This window comes from Doryrhamphus excisus, linkage group LG1 (genome assembly GCF_037039965.1).
Source record: "Doryrhamphus excisus strain RoL-2023G ecotype Guam linkage group LG1, RoL_Dexc_Guam_v1.1, whole genome shotgun sequence".
NCBI lineage: Eukaryota > Metazoa > Chordata > Actinopteri > Syngnathiformes > Syngnathidae > Doryrhamphus > Doryrhamphus excisus.
In genome coordinates, this window is record NC_136357.1 from 7689213 (window position 1) to 7716839 (window position 27627).

The 27627-nt window shown below is 41.1% G+C and overlaps 1 long non-coding RNA gene across 1 annotated transcript; it reads right to left on the reverse strand.

Annotated features, from left to right (window-relative positions):
* Positions 1-27308, reverse strand: LOC144894438 (uncharacterized). Its single transcript, XR_013627055.1, has 3 exons — positions 27037-27308; positions 3222-3306; positions 1-1930 (listed from the first exon to the last, which is right to left on the reverse strand). It is a non-coding gene; the product is annotated as an uncharacterized LOC144894438 (long non-coding RNA).
* Positions 27309-27627: the final 319 nt, after the last annotated feature.

Sequence of the window (27627 nt, forward strand, 5' to 3'; positions counted from 1 at the left end):
AACTATAGATGCACGACAGATTAACGCATAGTGCATCTTGTGCACAACTTTAGAAGCCCTCTGAAAAGGAAATTATATAAAAAATACACTCATTAAAAAAAAAACCCAACACAGCATGGGCTCATTGTTGTGTGCTTGCAGGGCCTCAGTCATGTGTTGTGTTCCCACGGAGTCGCACTGCCATCTCTATATCTCACACACCGTGACAACAAGCAGCTGCTACACTTTTCATGTCATCCCCCAAGTTGAAAGAAACCACATCAACTATCAGGCATGAGGGACAATTCACTTGCATCCTGCGCCAAAAGCGACAGCATCCATTTAACTGTTTCAAGTCAATAAAGCTCCGGGTTAATCATTTTCATTTTGGTACCACGCGTGACGCCAGTCAATAGTGTAATATTGATGAAGCAGGTAACACGACGCGTTGCTACGGGTCCTTCAGTGGGTCGCAAGTGTGCAGCAATAATGGCAATATACTAAAACCGACACTTATATTCAATAACAATAACAACAAGTTGCACCATGTGTATGGCATTTTTTTAAACATAATGACACACTGAGAAATTAAACACATTTTTAATACATTTAATATTTGGATGATCACATGTAATATATCAGAATTTTAATATAATCAAGTTATGTCATGTGATTTGTGAAATAATGAAAATGAAATGTAAACGTAATGTAATCTTACATTTTGATTAATTGAAAAGTAATTTTAAGTTCTAAATTGAAGATATAAATTTAAATGATAAAATACAAGCCATTTATGTTGACCTTATATTGTAATTTATCAATTTATGAGAACGACAACATAATAAAATAGAACCTGACAGCCTTTCACTTTATTGATCAGTGAACAGCTCCAATAAAGCCATCGTCCTCATCTCTTCATTAAATCTAATTCTTGCAATTAGATGGATTAAAGGTCTTATTCCGATGATGAAATTCAACCTCACATTGCTACATATTCTCACATATAGGGGGGGAAAAAAGGGGGTGTCCTGGGCCGTAAGATGAGCACAGTCAGCAAGGTCATTATCTGGATTTTTCTATACCTTTGTTGTGCAAGAGAGAGCGGTTCATTTAAAAGTGAGTCTGCATTAATCACAGTGTTGCATCAAAGTATGATAATCACCTGAACACTCTATTAAAATAAAAGTGGCAACCCAAGGGAAATCTTACCTTACTCTTTAATTGTTTTGAGGCTTTGATAGACTTTTTTAATCTAAGATTAATTTATGCATCCTTAAATAACTCTGCATATGATTAATAAGCTTGAGACTATACAGCAATTATAACAAGTGGTTGGTCATCACCTCATTAGATGGAGTTGGAAAGATGCGGTGTGTAAATGCATGTTTAGCCTTAGAGTGGGGAGTCCAAAAATGAACAGTGCAAGGCTAGCAGAGATAGCAATTACAGCAAAAAGATCTGCTGGCTAATAATTGTGAATTGTGTGTGTGGTTCTGCAGTCACAATTATTTGACGTGATGGATGAGTTATTGCAGTTGACCTTTTGTCAGCTGCAGCCAGACTCCAAATGAAAATCATTCAGTGTTAAGGAGCAACAACAACAAAAAAAAGGAAGATGAGCTTGTTGTGTGATTGCCAGAGACAAGACTAGCTAAATGTTTGCTAATATGTAAACAAGACGTCACTCCTCTGCTGCTCTGATGTTTGGATATCTCCTAAAAGCCCACCCATGGGTCCTGACCCTTGTTCCTTCTACACCCTCTGCTGCTAAACGGAATGTTTCTCTGAACAAGAGAATGAGTATGTGAGAAGAGTGTGTCGTAGTGGGTAAAGGGGGCAGGAGTAGAGAGAGAGGGTGGGGGGGATTTCATCACTGCATCAAATGAGGTTGAGCGTAGGGACCCTTTTGTCAGAGAGCGGGACTCATCTGCCAATGGTGAGCTGTGGGGTCCTGTGGGAGACACAGGAACAAAGGTGCTAAAAGGCTGTGTGACAATGAGGAGAACCTTCAAGTGTGGGACTCAGGCTGCACGGGACAAGCTGTGCCAATCACGCTGCAATTACTGTTTTTTGTGTGCGTGTGTGTGTGTGTTTGTGTGTGCGGCAGACGCCTCGCTTGGGCTTTGATGGTGAGGTGCAAGGACGCAGGCAGCCACGCTCCGGGTCCGTGTAGCTCTGAGTCTTGTCTGTTGTATAGGGCTGACCTGGACCTCACCATGTCATATAGATGCATAAATCACCTGCTCTGCTTTTGATTACATTGTGAAAAAAAAACTTATCATAATAATAAACCTTTTAACTGTGAGCTCATACACAATGAGACAGTTTTAATGGGATTGTATCATTTCAATGGAAAGTAATACATAGTAACTGCATTTTTGGAGAGTTACCTATGACAAGATTCAGTTTTCATCTTGAATTTGTTCCAAAAATAAACTGAAACATATGAAAACCGATCCATCTATTTTCTATGCCACCTATCCCAGCTGACCTTGGGCAAGAGGCGGGGTACACCCTGTACTGGTAGCCAGCAAATTACAGGGCACATATAGACAAATAATCACAATTTGGAGTCGCCAATTAACCTAGCAAGTTTTCGAAATGTGGGAGGAAACCGGAGTACCCGTCACGGGGAGAACAATCAAACTCCACACACAGATGGCCAAACAGAAAATCGAACCCAGGTCTTCCCGATGTCCTGACTGTGTGGCCAACATGCTAACCACTCTTACACTGTCCAATTTATGCTTTCCAGACACCCACAAAATACATTTAATAGAGAATAATAATACTTGCACATACAGAAAATGCAAAATAATAACCAATGTCAAATTGATGAAACTTAGTGTTGACAAAGGGTGACACGGGGAGCTTCCCTTTGTAGAAAACATGTTCTAACATAATGTTTACGGCTGTGAAAAAAAAATTATGGAGCATATTTTGTGGAATTTTCTGTCTGGAGGTGGAAACTAAAAATCAGTTCACTTTGCTTTTAAACATAACTAAAGTTACATTAGTAACTTTTGAAAAAAATATTTTTCTTCATTACATACTTTAAGTATTTATGACTAAATTAGTAAACATATAGTGACAAACTACAATGTTAGTTACAGTAATCACATGTACACGCAGCCTAAAGAGCCATTAAAGTTGTATTCAAATATATCTTCATAAAAGCAGAACAATAGAACTCTGAATGTAGTATACAAAAACACTCAGCTTAACCTGTCACTCAGATTTACCTGTCACAAGCTGAAAGATGAAATATCCAGGTCAAGTCAAGTGCTGATTCCCAAAGGACAGAGTCCCTTGTGTTCCCTTGTGAGCCTAAAAGAGTCAAAAAGACAGAGCAGAATCAAAGTGTAATCTGTTAATTATACGTAAAACAAAAATCAAACACCACCAAAAACGGAGAGAAACAGGAAGAATGAAGGTTGAGGTTTAATTAACTCGAGTAGAAAAACACAACACCATCCATCCATCTTCTACACTGGGGCTACATTTTTTTGCTATATCACATTAGATACACACTGTGGCAATATATAACAAACCAATAAATGTCATTTAATAAGTTAAAAGGTCGTACATACTGCCATACTGCCAGTGTCATTCTTTTTTCAGCTTTAAGGTTTGTGTACGGATGCAGGATGAGTGTAATAAAAGAAGGCTGCATGAATTTGTCTGTATCCAACCCTGAGCCGTTTGGGCGCTGTAATGAGGAGTCAAGTGAGAATGGGAATTATCGTAATGATAACAAAGGTCTGTGCGCCGTATAGCTCGGGGCTGTATTGTAGGGCATTACCATAAAGATGTGATGTGTGTCTGTATTGCAGGGGTTTTGAGAGGGAGCAGGCCAAAGAGATAATAACTATTAGTAGACGACAGTGCTTTGTGGGATTCCAGCTGTGGAGCCCAAATTTCCATACAGATAGAATGGCTCTGGGTGGATGATATGCATACATGCGGTGTGGTGGAGGGGGGGCTCCTCGTCTCTTAAGACGTCAACATTCAAAAGGGGTGTGCAAGTGGCAAGTTTCAACCATTGGACTTGAAGGTGAAGTGAGAGCTATTGGTTTGAACACCCGGCAGGTTGCCGGAGAGGAACTCTCCAGAGTACTGAACTACAGGAGCTCGCTGTCGCTCTGCTGACAGGTTCCCCAAGCAGAAAGTGCAAATATGGCTGTGTGACTGAATGGAGGACCAGACAGTCACCTCGTGTTGCAGGTGAGATTGATAGTGTGTACTGGGAAAAACCTGCACGGCCAAAATAGACACACTCAAGGCCCAAACATGTCCAACCTACTCCTGCTTTGGATCTCTCATAATAATACCTGAAGGGTCAAATTCAGCTTAATCATAAATGTACTCAATTCATTTTGTGTGAGCATGTCACAATGACCCAGAAAGGACATGATTAGATATTTAGGGCTGGAAAGGAAGGTGTGATCAGCAGAAGTTGACAGAAGGCAAAATATTGCAGGTGTAGAAATAATCCACTGCTACATAGATTGTGTGTAATGTTCAAAAACATAAGAGTTTAAGCATCTGTTTGCGCAACATCCAGCGGCAGACAAGCAGGCTGCATCTATGTAAGGTGTAAAGCTAACCGTGAAGAGACAAAGATAGTGAGAGCAGGGAGCGTGAGGACACCAATCACCCTGTAATTATCCCCCCGGTGTGCAAACTGCCCAACTCTCCGTCCTTGATAGATTCTCCTGACCCATTAACACAACACGGACCACAGCAGGCTGGAGGCAGGACGAAGAAAGAAGACCACACAGCGGATCAGTCAGAGCAAGACCAAACATCTGGGGGCTGCGGTGAAATTAAAGAAGTGAGAAAGTGAACCAATCCTGTTACGGCTCCATTAATAGCCTGGGAGCTGCACACGAGTGAGGTAATGCACGATTCAATTTTATTCTGTATTAAAAAAACACCCCTTGGCATCTCACTCCCACTCTTGCACTCTTTTTTTCCTGCTTTTCACTGCGCTCTTTTACCTCAGAGTGATGTATTAAGCCATTTAAATTAACAATGGAATGACTTATTCTAATATGCCAGGGCTTCGTTTCTTCCGATGCTTGCTGGAGTGGGATGTAAGCTTAGCGTGTAGCAACCTGAGGCTGGGCAGCGAGGCATGCAGGCATTGCCTAAATAACACAGCCATCCAAAAGCAGGCATTCATATGGGGGTCATTACAAAGTAGAGAGGGGTGGGTAATATGGCTGAGTCTGTCATTCGTGGACAGCAACCAATACAACGCTACAACGCTACCAACCTGAGGAGCACAAAATCATACTCGGTACGTATAGTGTTACTCTAGCAACATTTCCACCAAGTGGTACAATCCAGTTTGGTACACTACACCCTGATTTAGCTCGCATTTCCACCGCTGTCATGAATGTGGGACAGTCCATAAATAGCGTGAGATTTGTTGTAACCCACAGACATTTTTAAATGGCTGTCATACAGCAAAAAAAATACAAAATACAAAAGGTCTTACAAAAGTACCATCTGGCACGGTCAAGGCAAGTGCGTCATAAAATCAGATATTTAAATTGACACTTGGCACTCTCTGGAGTTGAGTAAATAAACACCCTTGGCCACTATGTGAGGAAATGACAAATTGCAATGTGTGGTACACTGAACACCACGTAAGAGGACAGAATGCTTGTTGTTGTAACTCCATCCATCCATTTTCTACCGCTTATCCTCACAAGGGTCGCAGGGGTGCTGGAGCCTATCCCAGCTGTCTTCGGGTGAGAGGCGGGGTACACCCTGGACTGGTGGCCAGCCAATCACAGGACACATATAGACAAACAACCATTCACACTCACATTCATACCTATGGACAATTTGGAGTCACCAATTAACCTAGCATGTTTTTGGAATGTGGGAGGAAACGTTGAGAACATGCAAACTCCACACAGAGATGGCTGAGGGTGGTGTTGTTGTAACTCAAATGATCAAATTGACAAAAATTAAGAATAAGGAAATCCCTCTATTCCAATAGTAATACGTATATGGAAAATATTATAAAAGAAAACATCAAAAACTAAAATAAAACTTAATTAATCACTATTATCTTCAAATTAGCATTATAAATTCTGATACACTTTTTTGGGTGGATTTGGCATCATGGCTGCATCGTCTCAAGGTCACTTTGTGTGTGAGACTGACAACAAAAAAATATATACATATTTAAATATGAATACAACCCACATTTCTGGAAAACCTGTTCAGCTCCATAGGTGCATTTGACCTGGATTTGTATGAAAATTTGTGTTTGATATTTTTGATATGCCACTTCTCCAAACGGATGGTGTACAGTTGTATCATAGCACAGCGTTGCCCTGCTAATGAACTGCCATCAAAAGACTACCTCTCAGGCTTGCATGACGTCGGCTAAACGTGGCTTTGTTTAGAGCTCTATAGGCCTTGTTATGAACTTCAGCGGCAGCTTGTAAATCTCATATTAGCGGCCCTCATGCGCTCCGTGTATGATGCAGAGTGCTAAATCATTCACATGGAGGCCTTGGTCAGCTGAATACAAATGAGGATACAGTGGGTGCTCCGTCAGTCCCTCAGGGGGTGTACAGGAATAGATGTGAGAAAAGCACAGTTTGATTGATGCCGCTACACTCTGAGTAATGACTGGTTCAGAGGTCAAACTACTTCAGCGGCATGCATTATATCATTAATTACAGACATCAATAAACAATAGGACACGGCACATATGTTTCAAGCGTGTCTATCCAGCTGCATTATTTCACAATTAGTCACCGCTATGGTGCAGACTGAAGAATACAAAAAAGGAAAAAAAAAAAAAAAGGAGACAGTCTGCACCCGAGCACTGTTGATCGCATCAGGATATTGCTCTGGAAAACTGTGGCGTAGTAATTACACGTGATAATAGCAGCACATTTGGATTTCACAGTTACATATGCAATTAAAATATTATTCATTACCTCTTAAATAAAAGCGTGGTTCTGAAATCCCATTAAATTTGGGATAATTGTGTGTGTTTAATTATAAGCAGCAAGGCAGAATGGAAGGAAGGAAGTTTAGGAGAAAGTGAGGCACACAGTGCTGTGACCTACATAGTGGAAGGAGACATTTTGTTTTAAAAGTGACCTTGCAGGGAAACCTCGGCTCAGAATAGCTTCGGCTTTATATAGTGTGCAACTTGCTTTAGGGCCTGCTTAAACAAAGCTCTTAGCAATAGAGAGCATCCCAAGCTTTGCACTATTTCTGCTCCTATGAAATGGATTATACTGGTCATATTGTGGCAATTTAGTACTCATGATATTTTACAATTAAAGATGCAGAGATGCTGGTTTTTATTTGATTATATTTGTCTCACAGTTCACTTAAAGGTAAGTCTTATGTTTAGTCCATGACTTATGGGCAATTAGATGCTACATCACACCCATGCCTTGCAAAGACGTTTCGCTTGAAGGCGGCCATGTTTTTCCAAAACAATATTGCTCAAATATTACACACATGTGCTTGTCAGTCACAGAACGGTGTGTACCAATTTTCACAGTGACTGGGCTAAACACCCTAAAGTTACACTGGGTGTTTTTTTTTGTAGCTGTGTGAGAGATTTCAGTCAGTCCAACCAATGTGATCAAATTTTAAGGTTTAATAACAGTGCCACTGATATACTGTATTTTTCTGAAAAATGTTCACCATTTTGTGTGGCACCGTTCTGAACTACAAAAGAATTAGCTGACACAAGCTAATACATATACAGTACATCAGCGTGCTGTCATCCTGTTATAATGGATATTCTGAGATGACTTTTCACTCTGTGGGATTATTAAAGCTAACACATATACGCCATCTCACCTATTTAAATGAAAACTACACTTTTTGGGGGAAATTTTGCACAACATCTACAGTCTAAAGTTCTAAAGTTCTAAAGATATAAAAACAGCTAAAGAGGCAGCTCACTACTGCATGTAATGGGGCACACCTATGCCGCCTACAAAGACAGCTATATAAACACCTCCAAAAACCAACATGGTATTTATACTTACAATATTTTGCTGTATTTTGGTCTTTTAAAGCATTACCTAAACTTCCTTCCTTTCATTGATTTCACATAGCAACATAGAAACGAACGCCTACACCTAGCATTAACTTTTCCGAACTCAAAAATAAAAACACAGCAGCAGTGGCGACGTATGGTGAAGCTAATTGCTAGCAGGCTAGCAGCTAGCGGTGTGTTGTGGAGAAGTCAATGCGCCAGTAACATAGTTTGATAGGTGTAACAATGTTAATAATTAAAATAATAATAACAATGCTGTAGATTATACGTAAATGTCGTGTTGTTGCCCCTTTTTTAAGAAGGCTTGTAGGTGGAATAAGTGTTTCTCTGTAAGCTATCTCTTTATATCTGTTTTAATATCTTTAGAATACACAAAAAAGAGAGAGACGTATGTGTTCATGGCTCAGATAAGAATTATGAATGATGGACAAAAATGTCCAAAAAGACAGGACTTCTTACACTGCAGCTAGGATTTTACCCATAGTTGTTTGGCCTGCCTCTAAGATGTAAGACGTTGCCGCTAACATCCACCCACCCACCCGCGGGCTCCTTGAGAGCAGCTCGGTTCGGGCCGCTGGCTCCAACCTGCAGGCAGCCATAGGACAGGCCAAGCGGAGCTGTCTGCCACTCCTGTGCTTCATTAGGAAACAAAATATAAGGTTTCCACTCCATTAGGAATGACTTTAGGAGTGAAAGCACATAAGACGCCGACTCACCTCATCAACAATGCATTGCAATAACGGCGAAGGATGAATGAGTGTAAGCGGAGAGGGAGAGCGACGGAACGGCATTAGTTTGTGTACAATATCTTTACAGCGGTGGGAAGGGAAAATCATTAATGCAATAAAATGTGGTCAGATTAATCAAATGGCTCCAACTCTTATGAAAATATTACAGGGGGAGAGTTTTCTATTCCATCTAATGGTACCTAATCTAACGGTGGCAGTTAGAGGCTTGCCCATCTATTTATTGCGAAACACAATTTGGGAAGTTTAAAGGGAAGCACTGAAGCATGAGTGCAACATTGCCGTCAGGAACACAGGCAGACATCTTTTGCGGCTATTTTCCCTTCCTACGACTCATAAAAGCTTACCATTAAAGAGTGCAGGTCAGGAGAGAAAACAGTGAGGGGAGACGATACGTAATTAGCATGTCATAATCAAAATGACCCACTCGGACATTTTATGATCAGCCCGACCAAATCACTGCGCTACTGGTGTGTGTGTGTTTTAACACCATTAACATAATGAAAATACACCAATGTTAATAGCCTCTTCGCATTCAGACGAGGAGATGAAGCACAATGTTAATTTCACAGTGCAGCTTCAGTATAACCTCCACATTGCGTGGAAATGTCTATTGTCCCTTTTCACCCCACCCCCCTTTCTCAGTGTATCCTTGTTTCTTCAAACAATCTGTGAAAAGCATCATTCCCATGTAGCACATCTCCAGTGAGAGCCTCCGTGAAGGATCTCATTTTCAATTAAATTCTCATTTGCGTGCAAGCCGAAGTGAAATCATGTTGTGAATTAGCACTTGAATTTACATATTGGGAAGTGTGCCAGTTTGCTCTAATTTACCTTAAAGATGGATTCTTTACCAAGAAAAAAGGCATTGATGGTGTGAGAGCAATGATGCAAATACGTGAGAAAACATTTACCAACATCCAGCTACAATCTACAACTGGATTGTGAACTAGTGAGGGAAAACGACATTTTCTTTCCACTCATGCAGACAAGAAAGAAATTAGTTTCTGCAAAGTTTCAAGTAAAATAGAAAAAGGTCAAACAACTTTTTCAACCTCTAAAAAAAAACCTACTGTAAGATCGTTGGCGCATAAAAGTAAAATTTGGATTTAACTGATATTGATGCACAGGACCATAACATAAAACTACCGTATTCCATCATGTCAGTCACTGGAGATGTATATTCACTAAACTGCAGAGAGTACCAGGTATCTATTAGGTGTAAAGTGTTTACTGGGGTGGGGGGGCCTACACAAAAAGGCCTATCTCCCCCACATATTCTTTCATTCATTAACTTTCTACCGTTACTAGGAAGGAAAAACTACTTTTTTCCTCACAAGGGTCGCGGGGGTGCTGGAGCCTATCCCAGCTGTCTTTTGGGCGAGAGGCGGGGTACACCTTGGACTGGTCGCCAGCCAATCACAGGGCACATATAGACAAACAACCATTCACACTCACATTCATACCTATGGACAATTTGGAGTCGCCAATTAACCTAGCATGTTTTGGGAATGTGGGAGGAAACCGGAGTACCCGGAGAAAACCCACGCATGCACGGGGAGAACATGCAAACTCCACACAGAGATGGCCAAAGGTGGAATTGAACCCTGGTCTCCTAGATGTGAGGTCTGCGTGCTAACCACTCTTCACCGCTCTCCCCCACATATTGTTAGTTAGCATTCATAAATCAACCACTTCACAGGTGTGGCATATCAAGATGCTGATTTGACAGCATGATTATTGCACAGGGTTGGCTACAATAAAAGGCCACTCCAAAATGCACCTGTGTTCCTTGTGCATTAAATATTTTTGACGTTAACCGGAAAACATGTTAACCGGGGCGGATGGTAACCAAGGTTCCACTGTGTGTGAGAAAATACAGTATTTGGTCACCGTGGAGAAAAAGAAGTCCCGTTCGACCTTGAATGTTTGAGCGAGTCCCAGCTTGCAATTGCACTCAGATTGTCCACAGTAAATTACTTGCTCATTTCACAAGGCCTTCTGACAAAGTGCTACAGTCATTATTGATTCCTTCTTTCAATTAAATAACGCTTTGCTCTCCCCTCCTTGTAAATATCCAGAGACCCCCATCCAACATAATATCCCATTCTTTGTACACGGCTAACATTATCAGTCTGCATGCAAAATTAATTCCCCCGCTACTGCTGTAACAACTATAATTGCAAACTACAGAGAGAGAGAAATTGGAAAGTGGGTTTTAATATACATTTCCAGGTGTATTTTCCATTTGTTCGAGTCAATAACATTTTTCATTAACATTTGTAATAAAAGAAAAACTATGTCCCCTGCTCATTTCCTTTTTAATTCAGAAATGAATTCACTGCACTTTGCAAAACTCCGGTGTTCCACACTTTTTAATTTCATTTGGTTTAAGACATCCAAATGAGATTAATGGTGGCTATCAACAATAAAACACTTTAATTTACATATTTATCAGTTGAATGAGCCATGACTCACAATAGGTAAGATCTATTAACATGATTGCATGTTTATACAACACTTTAACATAATAGAAAACTGATATATGGATGAATATGAATAGGGACATGAAAAACTGGGTTGCTTCTCATTTTTGATAGTTATCTCTTTTATTGACTTAGTGTTTGGATGGATGTCTATTAGCTGACTGCAAAACCAATTAGATTAGGCTGCATGGTGGTCGAGTGTTAGCACACAGGCCTCACAGCTAGGAGACCCGAGTTCAATTCCACTCTCGGCCATCTCTGTGTGGAGTTTGCATGTTCTCCCTGTGTATGCGTGGGTTTTCTCCGGGGACTCCGGTTTCCTCCCAGGTATGAATGTGAGTGTGAATGGTTGTTTGTCTACATGTGCCCTGTGATTGGCTGACGACCAGTCCAGGGTGTACCCCGCTTCTCGTCTGAAGACAGGTGGGATAGGCTCCAGCACCCCGGCAACCCACATGAGGATAAGCAGTAGCTGGAGCCTATCCCAGCTGTCTTCGAGCGAGAGGGGGGGTACACCCTGGACTGGTGGCCAGCCAATCACAGGGCACATATAGACAAACAACCATTCACACTCACATTCATACCTATGGACAATTTGGAGTTGCTAATTAACCTAGCATGTTTTTGGAATGCGGGAGGAAACCGGAGTACCCGGAGAAAACCCACGCATGCACGGGGAGAATATGCAAACTCCACACAGAGATGGCCGAGGGTGGAATTGAAACCTGGTCCCCTAGCTGTGAGGTCTGCACGCTAACCACTTGACCGCCGTGCCGCCCTTTCCCAAATGTATTTCCTTCAAATATGTTACTTGATAAATGATGACAGTTGTATGAATGTGCCAACTGAAAGATACCATATGTGTGACATTCTGACTGGCAGCTGAGCACCCATCAACGTCTGATCTTTATCTCCACAGAGGTCAAGAAAAAGGAAGCTGAGAGATGGCTGCCTGCCCATTCTCCTTCATTGTTATCCCACAGACGATCCTGCAGGCAAGCAGAAATCAGCACAGCCTGCCCTGAGCTGCACTGATGTCAGCTCTGTGCTCGTCTGTGCCGGAATTATGGGCTGGCCTTATGCTGGCGGCACACAGATTTAGCTGTGACCCTGAACACGGCCTCCCCCAGAGGTTGACAAATTTTATCACCATATTCTATACCAACTTTGCTCAAAAAGCCCATCTCGGACCAAAAGTAGCTTCCCCTAACCTCACATCTCATCTCAGACATAATGGGAAATGAGACCTCTGTGAGCTGGAATCTTTTAAGATTCATAGTGGGATGATGAGGGACACGGATGTTGCACTCACACTGTCTTTAAGGCTGGAAACTATTGCCATCTTGCGATGATTGCTCCTTCGGTTTGAATGTTTGACACATTTATTCATGTTGTACTAAAACTGCTGTACACATTAAAAGCTCTATAAATCACAAAACAAGTGTTGGCGTTTGCGAGGTGCACATCACATGACAAAAGACTTCCCTGCATTGGCTCACACACAACCAGCTAGTGTTTGTATGTATAATCATGATTTGCCACTAAATAAGTGATCTCATATCATATATGATCTTTATTTATCCACAGATTTGTAGATTTTTTGGGGGGGTCCAATATATTTTAAATATATAATATTATATTCATTCATTCATTTTCTACTGCTTTTTCCCCACAAGGGTCGCGGGGGTGCTGGAGCCTATCCCAGCTGTCTTCGGGCGAGAGGCGGGGTACACCCTGGACTGGTCGCCAGCCAATCATAGGGCACATATAGACAAACAACCATTCACACTCACATTCATACCTATGGACAATTTGGAGTGGCCAATTAACCTAGCATGTTTTTGGAATGTGGGAGGAAACCGGAGTACCCGGAGAAAACCTGCAACATGCAAACTCCACACAGAGATGGCCGAGGGTGGAATTGAACCTTGGTCTCCTAGATGTGAGGTCTGTGCGCTAACCACTTATAATATTATATAAAATATTCACAAATCAGCATTACATTGCATGTAGTATAGAATTATATTACATCATAATTACATTCACTATTCCCAAGCTGAGGGTGCAATGTGATGCTACAAGTCCTTCTGTCACAAAATAGTTTTGGTCAAAATCACTGCTAACTTGGAGAAATAATCTACCAGCACAAAGTGATCAACACTAGCTGGTAAGTCTATGCTTCAATAAGATCTACACAGTCAGGACATCGTGAAGACCTGGATTCGAATCTCCGGTTCGGCATCTCTGTATGGAGTTTGCATGTTCTCCACATGTGTGAGTGGGATTTCTCCAGGTACTCCGGTTTCCTCGCACATGTGAGTGTGAATGATTGTTTGTCTAAATATCCAGCATATCTGACCTGAGTGAGGATAAACGGCCTAGAGAATGGATGTTCTGCAGAGTGGTGCAGTATTATATCTACAGTATGTACGATATGTTGCAGTAATACTTCCAGTGTTTGCACATTATGAATGAATAAACATCAAAAACGACATAAATCAGAAAGCTCTTTGCTAGCGGCAGCATTTTGGAGTATTTCAGTGCAAACAGTCAGAGCAAAAACTCCATTACTTCCTGACACGCGATGCAAATGAATCACAACATGGGGTAAGATGGAATTAAAGACCCTTCTCTAATCAATGACAAGCCACAATGAAAGCCCCTCTTCCGTTGCTGTGCCATAGGCAAACTGCAAGCCCCCCCCCGAAAACACACTTTAGCACCAACACATGGTACATGAACTCTTTGGCTGTTTTCCAGGTTCCCTTTTCCAAAGTCCCTCCTCCTGACGTTTTTTTTTTTTCTCTTTTTTGAGGGCTATTTTTACATTCCGATGTATTCTGATAAAAGCACCTGGCCATGTCAGCTGGATGATGCACGGAGAAGTGAAGGGAAAGGTGCTCTGCTCAGACGGATGCATGGGTGTGTGTAAATGACAGGTTGAGCCCGAGGATGTCTGCTGGCTGCCGTGCGGCCTGCTTCAGCCTGCTACATCCTGCTACAGCCTGCAGGTGAAGTGTCTGTGGCGCCATATGGAGCAGGGAAAATTAACAACGAGAGGAAATTCTCCACAGCAGCGGGAGGTCTCGCTAGTCTCTCCTCCAAACAAAATTTAAAGACGGAGAGGAAACAAGAGAGGGGGAGTGATAAAATTAATGGGGTTCAACGTTTTAACACAACACCGACGGCAATGTTTGCACACAAAAAAAAAAAAACAAGAATTCCCTTTACAGTTTAGTCACATTGCACTCCTGCATTATAAATCAGTGCCTTGCTTAAGTAGTTTGACCTGTTCTATAAACGTACATTAACCCTGCTGGCGCTGTTGCCTTTGTGGTTGCAGCCGCCTCATCCAGCCCAGCACAGTGGCTGTTAGTGCAGGTGAGTTGCCTCCATCCCTGGTGGCTCCTTATGTTTGCCGCCATCATTGCGGCCCCCCCCCCCACGGATCCTCTCTTGGTTTGGGTCATTGATTACAAAGAGCCTCCTGGTTTTGTCTGACAGATGTGAATCCATGCTATTTAATTTGCAGAGTTACCCTCAAAGGGACCACCATTAGCTATCCAATCTGACCACAAATAGCGTTCCATTAAGCAAAGAGTTTGAGAAGCTCTGCTGGTGTGTCTCCTGACAGCATGGAGGACTCCTTGGCACATTACATTGAATGTTAAATGCTTGGTTGTTTAAACAAAAGGGAGATCTTACTTTAAAGAACGTCTTTGTTTTAGAGATACATAAAGAGTCGCCTCAGCGGGATTCTTCAGGCATATTAGAGCCGAAACTGTCCTTGTTTAGTGTCTAAAGAGGGTGGGGTTGGTAGTTAAAATGTTAATAAGTGCAATTCAGTTTTAATTTAACAGCCCTCTGCATTCCTAATTACTCCACTAGCTGTGAATAAATGAGGAACAGAGCTCATCTCCTGTCCTCTGCTTTCAAAACAAAACATTCTTCCCATTTCCGATATGGAGCCAGAGAGAGCTGTGAGGAAAAGCAACTCAAATCATCGTCTCCTCGAGATCATGAAAACAGCATGTTCACTTAGAGATTTTGGGGCGATTACCTTCTCAGTGGGCAGAGGCCTTCAAATCATTGGGAAAACATTTGTTGATAAAGTAAGGCGACAAGTTTTTAAAAGCGTAGATGCTACTGTGTGTCCTCAAAATAAAAGAATGGCAGTTAGATTTTTTTAATAAACATTCAACAATAGGAGCGAGCATCCATGTGTAGCCATGGATAGACAGAAGTGTGCATAAATTACTTTATGTAATCATACAATGTAGATTAGCATGATAATGGAGGGTGATAATGCATGGCAGGAAGCAGGGAGTGACAGCACATTCAAACGAGACATGCTTGGGGCAGTGGTCTCAAACACACACACTACACAGACACAACATTGGGGAATAGCGACAAATGTGAGTGACAGGGAGGAAGCCACATCTCCCCTGCAACCTGAGGGCTCATACAATATTTCCACAAGCCTATAAGGCTGTCAGCCTCTTGGGGACCTCTATTAATTGTGAGCAAAATGTCCGCCGTTTGATCTAATACTTTCGGATATCGCTAAACATCTTACCTAACCGCTAGAGCCGGATTAGAAAGCCTCCATTGAATTAAGATGAAATATCGAACTGAACTTCATATCAAACTTGGTCAGCCAAAAAAAAAAAAAACAGACCATAATCAAAGTAATGGGGATTAAGTCAAAACACTGTAGCCATTAGTAAATCAGGATAGATTTAACCCCCTATAGCGACCAAAGACGGAGGGACAATAAGATTTAAGGAAACGTACGTCAAAGGTACTGAGCACAGTGGGCACATACCTCCCAAAAATAACAAGTCACCTTCCTTTCATCCTACAAAGCCCTCCTAAGCCTGGTGAGGGTGCAAAGAGGAAGCATAAGGGGCCATAGGATGTGACCACTCCTGTGGATTAATCCGAATCAGGATTGCTTTATGCTAGAAGCAAATTGATCAACGCTGATCCGGATTATCCACAGGTCCGTCAGATTAGTACGAATGCACGGCAAGTGAGAGCTCTACTTAACTCTTCAAAAGAGTCTATGTATTACCCCAGGAAGTCAGAAAAATTATGTACCTTAGCCTAGTGTGTTTCATTACTTAATTACTCCAAAAAGTATATTGTAAAATTATAGTGCTGGGCCAAGGAATAAAACATTGCATTTTGGTGTACATTTTAGAATTAATTTTCTCTATTAGTTGTTACGTTTTACTTACAGTGAAGAAAATAAGTATTTGAACACCCTGCTATTTTGCTATTTCTCCCACTTAGAAATCATGGAGGGGTCTGAAATTTTCATCGTAGGTGCATGTCCACTGTGAGAGAGATAAACTAAAAAGAAAAATCCAGAAATCACAATGCATGATTTTTTAACAATTTATTTGTGTGATACAGCTGCAAATAAGTATTTGAACACCTGTGTATCATCTAGAATTCTGACCCTGAAAGACCTGTTAGTCTGCCCATTAGAAGTCCACCTGCACTCCATGTATCATCCTGAATCAGATGCACCTGTTTGAGGTCGTTAGCTGCATAAAGACACCTGTCCACCCCATACAATCAGTAAGACTTTAACTTGTAACATGGCGAAGACCAAAGAGCTGTCCAAAGACACCAGAGACAAAATTGTACACCTCCACAAGGCTGGAAAGGGCTACGGAGCAATTACCAAGCAGCTTGGTGAAAAAAGGTCCACTGTTGGAGCTATCATTAGAAAATGGAAGAAGCTAAACATGACGGTCAATCTCAATCGGAGTGGAGCCCCATGCAAGATATCACCTCGTGGGGTCTCAATGATTCTAAGAAAGGTGAGGAATCAGCCCAGAACTACACGACAGGACTTGGTCAATGACCTGAAAAGAGCTGGGACCACCGTTTCCAAGGTTACTGTAGGTAATACACTAAGACGTCATGATGTGAAATCATGCATGGCACCAAAGGTTCCCCTGCTTAAACCAGCACATGTCAAGGCCCGTCTTAAGTTTGCATATGACCATTTGGATGATACAGAGGAGTCATGGGAGAAAGTTTTATGGTCAGATGAGACCAAAATAGAACTTTTTGGTCATAATTCCAATAAGCGTGTTTGGAGGAAGAAGAATGAAGAGTACAATCCGAAGAACACCATCCCTACTGTGAAGCATGGGGGTGGTAGCATCATGCTTTGGGGGTGTTTTTCTGCACATGGGACAGGACGAGTGCACTGCATTAAAGAGAGGATGACTGGGGCCGTGTATTGTGAGATTTTGGGGAACAACCTCCTTCCCTCTGTCAGAGCATTGAAGATGGGTCGTGGCTGGGTCTTCCAACACGACAACGACCCGAAGCACACAGCCAGGAAAACCAAGGAGTGGCTCCGTAAGAAGCATATCAAGGTTCTAGCATGGCCCAGCCAGTCTCCAGACCTGAACCCAATCGAAAATCTTTGGAGGGAGCTCAAACTCCGTGTTTCTCAGCGACAGCCCAGAAACCTGACTGATCTAGAGAAGATCTGTGTGGAGGAGTGGGCCAAGATCCCTCCTGCAGTGTGTGCAAACCTGGTGAAAAACTACAGGAAACGTTTGACCTCTGTAATAGCAAACAAAGGCTACTGTACCAAATATTAACATTCATTTTCTCAGGTGTTCAAATACTTATTTGCAGCTGTATCACACAAATAAATTGTTAAAAAATCATGCATTGTGATTTCTGGATTTTTCTTTTTAGTTTATCTCTCTCACAGTGGACATGCACCTACGATGAAAATTTCAGACCCCTCCATGATTTCTAAGTGGGAGAAATAGCAAAATAGCAGGGTGTTCAAATACTTATTTTCTTCACTGTATAAGCGATCCAAAAGATAAAGAAAATTGAGCTGTTAGCAGTTTTGTAATGTGAATTACTGCCACCTACAGGACAATGGTAACCCGGCACTAGGATAGCGTATCAATACAGTAAGTATTGATATGAATACAGAGTGGAACCCCTTTATGTGGATGACCCCCAGACTGGCTGACTCCTATGTCCATATGTCATTTTGTACTCATATAGAACACAGCAATACATTTTTCTGACATTGGCAAATTGTTTTGTTATTGTTAGGGTAGAATCAGTGTTAATACCGGCAATGATTTTATTTGGAAACTTATTTTGCACTGAATAGTCACAATGTTTTAATGTTGTGTAACAAGATGGGAACTATGCTGCTGTTCATTTCATTCCTTTCATATTACATCGCTACTGTATAACAAGAAATGAATATCTGGAAAACATGGGGACTGATTTTTTCTTAGAAATGACTTATGTTGACAATAGTTGGACACGGTGAACGAAGACTTGATGTGTTGGTCGACATAAACGTAAAAAAATTGATATATTCATAGTCTACATATTTAGACTTGTTAGAGCAAGTGAAAGCTTTTCTTCCTGTCACTTACACACACCAATGTCCCAGAGAGAGCTCAGTGTAAAAAAAAAAATAAATAAAAAAGTTGGCCAAAAAGGTAACAATGGGTCATATGGTAAATAAAAAGAAACATGGTAATGTTAAGAGTTTACAGTCTCAGAGGTCTGTGCTCTATTCATTATCATTCTAGTTTTGTTCATTTAATTAAGAAGCAGTTTATTGCCTGTGATGGAGGAAAGGATAACTACAACAGACTAAAAGAATATTTAGCATATTTTCATTTAATTTCTCTGAAGTTCGGAGGCAATTCTGTGCCTATTATTTACTGATAACAATACATTTAAGCATACTGTTCAGGCCTCCTCAGGCTAGAATACTATAAAAATGTAGCTCCTATCCAGGGAGCATGTCCCCTTGACCTGCTGACAGTCAGGACTGAGTAGTACGCTGAATTCCTGAGTAAACTGTAAGGGTCAACATAGCTACTCAAAGACTCAGAGGAGAGTGGAGTAAAAATTAATTAAAGCCGTTTAGTGTGCAGTGAATGACGGGTTGCTTTTGTTGGTCTTCCATGGTGGCGGTGGAGGCAGGACCGTCCTGGTGTCAGCAAACCCCTAGTGGCCTGAACAATTGTCTCGCTGCCAAGCTCCAGCCTTATCAGCACCGGCATATCAATGAAGCTTGTGCAAATGGTAATTACAACATATTTGTGCATTAAAACAATGCCAGTAAGGGAGATTAGACGGTAAGGTAAACAAAAAGGGATCTCCTCTCTTTCCATTCATGTATACCAACCCAATCTGCAGGTCAAAGGACAACCTCTTAGATACATTTTCTGCGGTCTAAGCTTACCACAGTGATGCCATGGAAAAGATTTAGCGTGCAAAAGCATTTAAGCAGGATGAAGTCTCAGAGTTTAATGTGTTCCATCAATCCCATTCACGCAGGGTTGCAGCCTGTGAGACCATCAGAGTAGTTTAGTGGCATGTTGCAGATTAAAGGTGCAACAGAAGAGTCAGGTAACAAGGGACAAAATAGTCTCGCCAAACTCTCAGTTTTAACTACCCACGTTCCCTTTGGCCTACACTCATTACATGCAGAATGCATTTGTCCTTGTAAAGGTCTCACAAACAAACACACACATGGAGATGCACTGTTGTTCACAACGGGCCACATCTAAAGGCAATGGCCATTAGGTGTAAATGGATGGTGTTATGCCAACGTCTCGCTGAGTGTGTGTTACAGGGGCAGAGCAAACACAAAGGCCACCATTAAAGTCCATCTGATAACACAGCAGACCAACTGCCTCAAAAAAGCTACTACTTGAGTGATATTATGTCCGAGGCCAAAATATTTTGGCAACCATAGAAAACACTGATGTTTAAACATTATTACTATTCATCTCTATAATACGGTAAGATACATTTGTACCTTTATATTAGAAACATTTTTGTCATTGTACCGTGCCAATTTTTGTGACCAGTGGTGCAAAGAGATTAAAAAAAATGTTTCTTAAATACATACATTATAATGTAAACCTCCAGATAAAGTCAAATTGTTTATGATAATGTGCAGTACCTCACAAAAGTGAGTATACCACTCTCATTTTTAGATTTGTGATTGAATACGGCCTATTAGTAAAAAAAAAAAAAGGTTTGCATATTTAATCAAATTTGACATATTTTTTTTGCCTAAATTTAACATTTTCAAGCATGAATATGAACTAAAATTAAAAAAAAAAGGTTTCCAAGGCTACTAAGAAGATGCATTCAATATGCAGTATTCTGCACGGGTCACTAGGTGTCAGTAAGTGACTGACACAGAACAACAAGCTTATCTCACACAATACATAATAATAAGAACATAATAATCACAATAATATTTATAACAATAACATCGGCTATACTGTAGCAGTTGTATTATAGCTAAAACTCAACTCTGGACTCCCGGCGTCGCTTTCTGTCCACACATCCGGAATACAAAAAGTTACTGCAACACACATGAGCAAGCTTAAATATATTGAATTTTTTACTTTAATTATTTGTTTACTTTTTTATCCCACTTGTCCTCACTAGGGTTTTGTGGGCTGGAGCCTATCCTAGCTGACTTTGGGCGAGAGGTGGGGTACACCCTGGACAGGTCGGCAGCCAATCGCAGGGCACATATAGACAAACTGCAATTCATACCTATGGACAATTTAGAGTGTCCAATTAACCTAACTTGCATATTTTTTGGAACCACCACAGAAAATCTACATGCGCACAGAGAGAACATGCAAACTCCACACAAAGAAGCCCAAATGGACATATGAAACCAGATCTTCCAGATCTCCTGTATGGCCAACATGCTAACCACTATAGGCCACTATTATATTGACTATATTAGGTCATATCGGTGTAAAGGTGGCTGGATTATTGCATGTCTGGAGTGCTGAAATAATGTTAAACCCTGCAGGAAAGTAGTTGTAGTTGATCTTGCTGCCACATTGTGTCTTTGGGAACAGTCACGCCAGGAAATACACCTTCAATGAAGGTAAAAGTAACATTAAATGTTCATTTATCCCTTTCATTCATCATTTATATGCAATGTGAATGGTTTTCTGTACATACAACTATAAAAACATATTTTAAGTTAACATATTAATTGGATTTACAGTATTTCGGTTGCCATCAGTTTTGGTTAAAGTCTGACATTCTGCAACAAATTAATAACGCCAACCAATGTTCCACGCACGTTGCTTCTGCTGCATCGTCAGCTTGCCTTACAATGTTCTGAGGCCTTGTTGCTGTGAAAATGCAAATGAGCCACAGGGACGATTTAATTCCAGGAACTACAGTTACCAAAAACTCAAAGTACCTGGCCAATTGGTGGAAAAGAGGCTTTGATAATATTTCTGTTTCTTTGCCCTTGGAAGACTGCACCACTTCAAATTAAACAACCAGACACAAATTATATTTTGAAAGAAAGATTAGTATGCAGTAGAAAAGGGAGTTTGTCATTAGAATGGCTAGATAAAAAGAAGAGTTTGTTGTGTTGTAGGCTCGCAGGCAAGGCAAGCAGGCCGGGGTCAAATTGTGTGAAGCTGTACAGCCACAGTCAAGTGACTCAATTACCACATTTGCTCTTTGTGTTGACCTCTCAATTAGTGTGGAACTGTAACAATCTGCCCAACAAATACAGTCATTCATCACCAACTGCCCAAACCACCGGGCTGCTTCACTGAGCCACCTCACACAGGAGAGGGCAGGCAGAGGTCAAATTAAAGTCTGGCCTTTGTAACTAGCCTCCTTAATATCCACTGTTGAACAGGATAAGCTCTGATAGGCCCAAAGCCATTACACATGCATTGCAGCAAGCCGCATGACATGAAGCTTTCAAGGCTGCTAACAAAACACGCATGAGTGCATGAATCAAGGAGCAGCACTCAACGTCAGAGGTGAGATGGTCTGATGGCATAACAATTTATTTTAGTTGAGGTGGTAAACAAAGGCGGGGTTGGAGTAAGTAAGAGAACGAAGCACACATAAACATTATAAGATCCAATCAGGTGATGGGCGCTCTTGTTCCTGCTTCAAGCATTAAATTCAGCAACGTTCCCAGACCCCGGACTTGCTGTCGTCATGGGCCTGTTGGGTCGAGGACCTCACGCTGCTCTCCCACTGTGGTTAGAGTTGCAGGCGCAGTAAAAGCGAAGCGGTGATGATTTAATTATGACACTGGTTCATTCAGTCACACAGGTTAGGTTTCCAGTCAAGGGTGAACTGATATGAGCCAAGTCCGGTTTACATTTACAGAAGCCCAAGCATCTAACATTTAATCTCCCTGGAAGGGCAGCCAGAGGGTGCGGGGTCTCCGAGGGGAACGTCCTGTCCTGGCATCCTACTCTAGCAACCCTGACGCAGGGGCCTAGTTTATTTATGATAGATCGTCTAACGATCGCCTGCCTTGCTCCTTGCACCTGTTCACCGGCTGCTCGGCAAACTGACTTGCCGATCCTAAGTCTGTTATGACCAACTGCTCATATTATTCTATTATAGTACTATATTTCAAGTGTAAACATATTCCTTAAAGCAATGTAGATCGATCTGGAGTTATCATAATATTTTATGATATTTATTTTATAATATTTATCATCTTTTCTCTTCATCCATTTATTTTCGATAATTTTCTGTGAAACGTTGCACATAAAATTATTTTTAAAGTTATCCTGTGCTGAATGCTTTCACTGTTGTGCCGACGATACTCAGCTTTATGTGCCATTAAAGCTAACTGACCAATGGGACAATGGGTGTGTCCCATTGATAATAAACATAGGATGTCCTGTAACTTTTTCCTCTTAAACCCTGACAAAACTCAAAGTGACTCAGTAGAAAAAATGTTGGTGTGATACTCGATTCGACTCTATCCTCTAAAAACCTAAAACTGCATTTTTTTCATCTTCGAAACATCACTAAGATACGGCCTATTCTATCCACTACTGAGACAAGGACCCTAGACCATGCATTTGTCACTGTTACTATAATATATTCATTATTCTGACCTTGATTTCAGATTTAAATCTTGCTTAGATTAAGATAAAGATAATACACTGTTTTGATAGAAACTCTCAGAGATTCCACATACTATGTTGTAAAATGACTACCATCAAAACAAAGCAAGCATTTTGCTACATTTCTCGTAATGTGCGATTTATCTTACGTTGGCTTGTCAGCGGCTGCAGTATCATTCTGCAAGCACTAGCACTTCCTTAGCTATTTTTACAATGTTGTTTTAATTACAAAGACAGATATGTGAGTTAAAAGCAGGGAGTATTTATGTGTATTCAAACAGCCCTCTTTCTTTGCTGCACGTGATCCTACTTGACAGATACATGGAGGAAAAAGCCCAGTAGACCACCTGGCAGAATTATTTTCTGGGAAAGCAATCTAAAATATATCCCCCATGACTTGGTGCACACAAATAACCAGGACGTAGCGGTCGGCCTGGTTGCTTCCCCCCCCCCCCCCCTTTTCTTGGAGACACTGCATGTACATGAGGTGTAACACAAAACAAATTATAAGGCACACTAACTCTTGGTCTCACATACCGAGCACTGTGTTGCACAAAGAGGCTCCAACCCAAATAATAGTGTCGGTGTTAATAATCAATTCTGCTGGATTAGTTAAAAGTGTAGGGCAAAAACTAACAAATCAGAAGGCATCTTCTACAATAGGGCCATAAAGGCATGGAGTAGCAGAGCACTATAGATTTTCTAGGGGGCTCAATTGTGTGAGAAGTTGTTGGGCTTGCATTATTGACTTTCTCAGTATGGTGGAACTGTGGTAGTTAGGTGCCTTTCCTCAACTCTAATTATGGTGTCATAAACAGCAGAGGCCATTAATGAAACCCACTCATGGCTTTACAACCACAGATAGGATTTGGAGAGGAGGGGGAGAGGGGGGCTACAAGGAGGCGTTAGGGCGTCATGGTATCAATCACAGCAAACTACTCCTCTGTTGAGTAACGAGCATGAGAGCTGGTCAATAAGTCAGCCAAAGTGCCGTCGGACTGTAATAGAGACACAGCAGAGGATGGGAGGCGGTGGTATTTGACCTGCGACAGCCTGTCATGCTCACAGCGCAGCGGTCGTGCATCACAGACGACAAAAAGTCAGTATCGTGATGCACGAGTGAATCAAACAGGAACGCCACGTGTCATGTTTGGCCTATTAGCAGGAAATGTCACTTATAGGATTTGCTTCTGCTTTTAGTTTTACCTGCAACCTTTTTTTAAGATTTACATTAAGAAATATAGAAAATTGTATATGAGATATCAAAGGTCAGATTTTCTGACTGATGCACCAAGGATAGAAAGCCAAGGAAAGCAGGTCACTTCAAGTTCAACTGAGATCAACACAATACTTTCAGTACGATAAAAGTGGGAGGAATGTGACAGATGCTTTAATAAACACTATTTGGTTGGTTAGAATTTTTCCATTTGATTTATAGAAGATGGAAGGACCCTGTTGCATGTTATGGGAAGACACTTGACATGCCAACAAATTTAAATGCACTGTTAGGTACTGCAAATGTAGGGGGTTTGCAGGTGAGGATCAGATCTGATTAGTAGCATAAAAACTATAAAAATATCACTGGTAGAATACAAAATGATAGGCTTACACTAAGATTTAGGGTCACGTTGTTTTGTTTTTGTCTAGCTACATCAATCTCCAGACTTAAAGCCAATAGAGCATGCATTGTACCTGCTAAAGAGGAGACTGAAGGGAGTATCCATCCAAAACAAACAACTAAAATAGTCCGCATTGAAGATTGGAAAATCATCACAAAAGAAGAATACAAATGGTCATTGCTTCACAGGCTGGCTGCAGTTACTGCACGGAACACACTTTCTTATCAGATCCAGATGTAAATACGTACCTAGCAGTAAGATGTTAATATCAAACCATAATGATTTCTGTCTCCAGCAAAATAAAGGAACTGGCTTAATGGTTACTAATACTTTTGAAGGGGAGCGTAGGTTCATTCTTTTGATTTCCTGGAGTAATGTCCTCGCCTTACTCTTGTAAACAGTTGTAGTACCTCTTCCACTGATGGTGTGACATGCAGCACGTCTACATGCACTTACAATATGATGACCGCGGCGAAGCCATCTTGACTTTGCCAAGTGAGTGGCAATAAAATGTAATTACAACATGTCTGACTATTAGCTTCAAGACGGAATCTCAAGCAGACGAAGCAATTTCACGCCGCCTGTAAAAAGCGTATCAGACGGGAGGGCTTGAGAGTCACGGTTGAGACGGCAACACGCTGATGGTCCTCCACGGGCCACAACGAGACTCTCAAGCTATACAGCTAAACTAGACAAATCTATTTCAGACACATATTAGATAAATATTTATACACCATAAACTGTATCAATAAGTCCCCCGGGGAGGGGGAAGCTATCCGAAAGCGTGTCGATAACAGATTCCACCAGCAGATAATCATTTTTCTCTCAATGGCAGGGTTTGATATGACATCAATACATGCTGTCAGAGTTCATTTAGCCTAGAGCAGCAGGAGAAGCATTACAGAAGGGATATGGCACCCTTCTATTCAGCTACATTGATCGGGAGAGCGGCAGTGTCAGCGTGGGGGAGAGGACTCTGCTGTCACGTCTTATGTTAGCCGTTGCATTAAAAGAGCTGGAGACTGCAAGCCGTGTTGAAGGTCTGCCGCTCCATTTGACCGCAGTGTTACAGGGGACACAGGGGAGTCAGGCCTTTTAATTGTCTCATTGAGACCTGACTGCATACAACGAGGGGGATGGGGGGGGCAGTGGAGTGGGGTGCACAGGAGGAGTCACACGGGCCAAAATGGCAATTGCACAGCAGCGCTCCTCTGATACGGCGAACATACACAATCAGTCAGGATAAAGATCTCACCCTCGGCGCCACGAAAGGGGGAAGTGAGCAGCGCTGGGGAAAAATCAATACGGAACTGCTCATTTTGGAGGGACATGTGTGTCACAGTCAATAGGAGTTAATAGGCTGGGTTGTTCAGTGAAGACAGGCAGCTTGGGAGAGTGGCTCACTCTGACAGCTTAATACATACTGAATGGCAAGCTGCTTGCCCAGAACACTCACCGCGGACACATCAAGTCTGGAATGGGAGCTGATGGGCGCAGGCAAAAGTTAATTATAGAATAGAGCTGAAGGTCTTACACACAGAACTACAGAATCACCCATCCAGTAATCAGAGCAGACGCATGCAGCAAAGCTACACACTGCATGCTTTTATTCTTTATTATCAACGCATACATTGTATTAGTTTTAAGTTGATACTGTGATAATTATTTTTTTATTTGTCATCTCTCCATCAAGTACCAACGTACAGTATTCAATGCTCAAAAAACACAGACCCAACATTAAGTTATAATATTTGATACAGATCTTGCATGACATTAGAATGTAATTCAGTAAGTGTAAGTGATTCTATGTTGGAATTTGGGTATTTATTTAAGCAGCAAAGTAAAACAATAAATAAAATAAAAACAGAAAAAAATAACTCAACATTTCATGATTCCTTTTTTGTAAACCTTGGTTTGACTAAATACATTTATGGACAATTTCGAACCTTTTATTCAACAAAAAAATTAATTGTAAAATTAGTGCTGATTATTCACTCCTAACAAATGTTTTTTTTGAATTACAAATTATTATACATATTATAAATTCAAAATTCTTTTAGAAAAGAGGTACTACCACATTCATATAGACATATAAATAATGGATCCTTTATTCCGTATTTTTTGTTTTATTTTGAAGATGTTTAGGATTGCATGTTTTCAAATGACTAGAGATAAGTGACAAGAAAGCCTGCTTACCTTGCGTCACGTTGAGCTAATTAATCAGCCAAAAGACTCATCATCACAGGTTAATTGGCTCGGAGCAAAGGTTGGTGACTGTGTGGTTAAAAAAACAAGGAGAAACATATTTTACACATTTTACCTTCAGTTGAACAAGATCCGGATCTGCCAAACTGGCTAATAATAACTTCATTAATTGGGGTCTAAAGGCCACACCGTTTGGTTCCATAAAGATGAATTCTGCTCTTAATTAGTGCCTATTAAGACTTAATTTGGCTAATTATTATGTCTTCATTTTTTTGACCAGTTAATTAGTAATTAAGAACAATAGCAGCATAGAGTAATGTCAGTGAATTTCACAGAAAGCGCTTTAATAGATTAACAGAAATGTCTCGGTATCCTGGTGACATCACTGTGTGGTTCATTGGACAATTCAAGTTTTGCATATGAATTCAAAGGCTATTCAAATTATTTTTATTCTTTTAGCAATGGTTAAGAAGCGGAAAGATGGGGTGGGATTCTTACCATGCTTTGAGAAGAGAAGAGGAAGAAAGAAAGGGTCTTGGCTCCAATTGACATTTCAATAAGTGGAACAGAGCGTTAGCAATT